Source organism: Mustelus asterias, chromosome 3, assembly GCF_964213995.1.
Source record: "Mustelus asterias chromosome 3, sMusAst1.hap1.1, whole genome shotgun sequence".
NCBI classification, from domain to species: Eukaryota; Metazoa; Chordata; class Chondrichthyes; order Carcharhiniformes; family Triakidae; genus Mustelus; species Mustelus asterias.
The window spans coordinates 62546497-62550928 of record NC_135803.1 but is presented as its reverse complement, the minus strand read 5'-3'; positions in this window follow the sequence as shown (position 1 = coordinate 62550928).

Genomic DNA, 4432 nt, shown 5'->3' with positions numbered 1-4432 from the left:
CAACCTAACCCGCACATCTTTGGACTGTGGGAGGAAACCGGAGCACCCGGAGGAAACCCACGCAGACACGAGGAGAATGTGCAAACTCCACACAGACAGTGACCCGAGCCGAGAATCGAACCCAGGACCCTGGAGCTGTGAAGCAGCAGTGCTAACCACTGTGCTACCGTGCCGCCCTTTGAGCAGGAAGATGATCTGGCATGTTAGCAATTTAATAAGCATTCAGGAAAAGAAAATAGGGGGTTCCCATCACAGCTCTGTGGAGTACGTGATCCAAATTTCAGCTGTGAAGAAATTCAGGAAACAAGGCCGCGATTCTCCCACTGCGACGCGCAACTTTTCTGTTGGGTTTCGGTGGGAGATGCTTGTCTGCGGCCTTGAACACATGCACATCTCCCAGTGCCGGCGAACAGTCACTGGTCAGACCACGCTGGAAACTGGCAGGAAGGCAGGTCCCCCCGCCCCCCCCCCAACCCAACCCGCCCCCCTCGGGCCATGGGGGGTGGGGGGGGGGAGCTGGAGGGGCAACACTGTGGTGGTCCTGGGCTGGCCAGTGATTGAGCTGGCCAGCAAACTGGGAGTCTGACAGATCGGGACCACTGCGCATGCAGAATAGGCCCCATCCCCCTGGGTTTTTAATAACATTCCCGACTGAGACCTCTTCAGTGCTCAGAGTGCGGAGATTCAGGTGAGAAGCTGAACTGACAGAACAGTCGGGTTTTAGAACAGTTCTCCCACCAATTCAGCACTTTTGGGAGAATCGTGGCCCAAGATTCCAAACTAATTTCCTCCCACCGTGAAATTTATTTTTGGCTTCCTGCCAAATCCTGTGATTTGTGACGGTCAGGGGTACAGGATTTGGCAGGAAGCTGCTGGTGGGAGTGGAAGATTCTGTCTCCAGCTCTGCTCAGTCAAAAGTAATTAGATTTGTTCAAAAGAAGCTAATTTTCCCACTGCTAAGTTATAAAGAACTCTCCTTGAGGGGAAAATCGGCCCCATAGATGAAGGTTTCAGCAGTGGATAGGCTGAGACAAGAGTAAAATCATAGGAGGTCATACAAATCAACTCCAGCGCATTGTTTCAGCCAACCTACACCAAGTAATTTATCAAATATATTGTCAGATTTCCATCGTGTGAGCTAAATCTTTGTGTACTGTTGTGGGAAAAATCCACCAGTAGTCAGACTTCGAGATTCAGAAAATACGATTTATTAAACGGAGCTCCGTGGAGAAAAGCGCTATGTTCATAGAACACTTTTTCTCAATTGTATACCGGGAGCGGTTCAAATTTATACCCTTTACACAATGGGTTAGACCGGTGATTCGAAGATTATCACATTTACAAGTATTTAGCATTTCATGAATGGGTACATTTCCCCATATTTACAAGAATACAAACAGGTATAGACATTTAGCATTTTATGAATGGGTCTATCAATGGCTAGTTTCGTCTTGTGCGGGTGCTAATCGGTTCCCTCGCATTCATATTTCCCGCCTTCCTCTAGCATTAATCTAAGCTCTTTGTTTAGGGGTTTCCTTATCTTAAAGATGTTTCAACCCTTGGCTTTGGCTTCCTGAGGTGTTTGTTTGCTATGAGTCACTGTCTGTACTTTGTAAGTGGTTTGTCTGTCAGGATTCTGGCTTGACGTTATTTCTGAAAAGCGGGAGCCTGTGGCTGTTTTTCTGGCTTCTTTTACAGTTAACCCTGTGTGTGCCAGGCAGCCATTTCAGAGTGTGCTTTCTTGTGCTGCCATTTTAAAGTGTGCCCCCCTTGTATTTTCCCCTTACAGTCCCTCCTGTTGGTCGGATTATAGCTTGGACAATCCTCAGACCACCAATCATACATTCACATATACAGGTTCTCTTTCTTCTCTTCTTCTTTGCTTCTGTTGATGTCTTTATTTCTTCCAGTATCTTCATTTCTTCTGACGTCTTCGGGGATCTTCATTAGGGGTTCTTCTTCGATGTACACACTGGCTCCTGGCACAATTCTTGTCAACATTATTTTAAAACAGGCTTTAAGGCATCCCATAGTCAGACAACAGACAAGTATAATGACAATGAGTATAATCAACCCATGTAACAGGTACGATTCCCAGGATTCTCCCACCAGCCAAGCCAGCCAACTACCCCCTCTTGTGGGTCCCTGTCTAAAGTTATCGAGTTGCGTCCTGATGTCATTGATGACTTGTGTAATATTGTAAGACTCATCTGTGACATGGGTTATGCATTTGTCGCCTATGATGGCACGTACTCCCCCTTGTTGTGCTAACTGGTAGTCCACTGCGTATCGTGTCTGCTGCGCATACAATCTTAACTCAGCCATTTCTTGGTTGACAGCCTCCAATGCTTTTGAAGTGCTGTTTCCCAGGATTGTCAGCCCACAAACAATATGGTTTCTATTCTTAGCTCCAATTACCCCGGCTGACCCTCCTAGAGATAAAGTTCCGAGGAACCCATACCCCAGTGAGGATCCCAATGTATTCGGGGTTTCCCAGTTAGCGCAGAATTCCCTGCTAATAGCCCGGGTCACTATTCTCCTCCTAATGTACCCCTTCTGAGGGCATGGAACAGTTAGTGGCCCGATTGTTCCTACCGCAAAACGGTTTGGGAGGTTTGGGGTTTCTGTCATGTAGGTACCATTGAAGAGGAATACATACCCCTTCTTAGCCCGGTAGCATTTAGTGTCCCGATTGTGAGTTTGCTCATACTGCCAATTGTTCAGTTCACTTAGCTTCCCGTTTGATCCCACCACCTGGTAAGTATCAAAGGGGTATGTCCATTTGGCTGAGCTTACGTGAGTCCCATTACATTGCCCGCAAATAAGCTGTCTTCCTGCGGTTATATTTAAACATTTTCGTTCGTCTCAAATACAAATAATCCGTCCCTTGTTGATCCGACAATGTTGACGGACACACTGTGTCTGTACACAAGAATCATTCTTAGGGACTAAGGCATAGGCACATCCCCATCCCTGCCCCGTGAAACAAAGCGGATAGCTTGCAGTGTCTGGGCAAGCTTTTCCTCCCTCCTGTTGGGACCCCTTGCATGTAGGATTTGTGGGGTTTACAAGTCCCACACATCTCCCCAGTAAACCTCTTTTATATTTGCCAATTTGTCCCTTACAGGGTGTCTCTGATGTATCTACAGTATATAAGTCATGAGGGGTCCACCCAGGGGTGGCTACAAATAGGGCTTCTACAGATTGTGTTAATGGGTAACATACAGTTCGATTCCCATGTAAATGTATGTGGGCTTTGTAAAACAAGTTGTCTTCTAGCCCAGTCAGATTTACGGTTACCACAACACAAAATAATACAATTACATACGCGATTACATACATTTTCGCAACAGTTGTAACTTAATATTACACTTTTAATCCTTTACAGTTTATTTCGTTTATTAACCCGCGCACGCCAGCTCTTGCTTGCAGTCTTTGCCTGTGTCGAGGAAAGCAGTTCTGTTAGTTCATCAATTTAGCTTACTTATCTCCTTTGTATAATTTCAGCTGTGTCCAGTGCTTCCAGACACCTTTCCCTCTTATGTCTATACAGGCACAGGTGTCCCCACTAATTATAATTTCATATGGCCCATTCCACTTTGGTGCAAACCCTGGTTTGTCGGGTAGTGTTTTCACTAGGACGCGACTTCCCACTGTTGGGACGTCAGGGAGCGTTTCCAGCTCTCTCTCTGCGTCTTTTATTTCCTGATTATCTTTTACCAATTTGCGCATCCCTTTTAGCTGGGTGCTCAGGTCCAGAACGTATCTCTTGATTTTATCTTTTAGTGGACCGACATCGGTCCCACCTGTTATGATGCTTTCTGGTAACTGCATCGCCCGTCCTGTCATTAGTTCATAAGGGGTTAATCCGGTGGTCCGGTTCGTGGTCGCCCTTAATTTCATTAGTATGGTGGGCAATACCTCTGTCCACCTTCTTCCTGATGTCTGCATGGCCTTAGCAAGTGCATTTTTTAGTGTTCTGTTCATACGTTCTACCATTCCAGAGCTCTGCGGGTGGTAGGGGATGTGAAATTTTTGTTTTATCCCCATTAATTGGCACACTGTTTTTATTACCTTTCCAGTGAAGTGCGTTCCCTGGTCCGAATCAATTTGTAGGGGTACCCCCCATCTTGGGATTACCTCTTCTGCCAATATTCTGGCCACTGTGGTGGCCGTGCAGTTTGAAGTTGGGAATGCTTCCACCCACCGGGTGAATTGGTCTATGATGACCAGACAGTAAGTTTTGCCATGGGACTGTGGCAGTGGTCCTGTAAAATCCAGTTGTAGATGTTCCCAGGGTCCCTTGGGTCTCGGCTGGTGTCCCATTTTAATTTTTATGGGTCTGCCAGGGTTGTGTTGCGCGCACGTCACGCATCGGTGACAGTGTCGGGCAATATCCTTTCCCATTCCCTTCCACCACCACTCCTTTCCG